The 353-nt window shown below is 35.7% G+C and overlaps 1 pseudogene; it reads right to left on the bottom strand.

Moving 5' to 3' along the window:
• LOC118240270 lies at positions 1 to 119 on the bottom strand (annotated as a pseudogene).
• Between the last annotated feature and the right edge of the window lie 234 nt (positions 120 to 353).

The raw sequence follows: 353 nt of genomic DNA on the forward strand, positions 1-353 counted from the left end.
AGCCTACAGCAGCTGGTATTCCTAGGTAGGGTCCCACCTCAGTACTATCCAAGTCCAAATTTGCTTAGCTTCAAATGTCAGATGAGATTGGGCGTTCTCAAACTAGTGTGGCCGTAAGCCTTAAGCACTTACTCAAATTGCCTATTCATAGTAAATATGATCAAAGACCAATATGACAATTTTTTTTATTAATCACTGCACTTGACATTCTAGAATTTTAGCTTGAAAGTAACTTAAAATGATGCAATAAAAGCTTAAAACATCTGGTATTCAGAGGCACTAACAGACAGATTTTTTATTAATCATTGCACTTCACATTCACGAATGTCAGTTGGAGAGTAATTTAAAGTGAT

The sequence above is a fragment of the Electrophorus electricus genome, chromosome 19, assembly GCF_013358815.1.
Source record: "Electrophorus electricus isolate fEleEle1 chromosome 19, fEleEle1.pri, whole genome shotgun sequence".
Lineage (NCBI taxonomy): Eukaryota > Metazoa > Chordata > Actinopteri > Gymnotiformes > Gymnotidae > Electrophorus > Electrophorus electricus.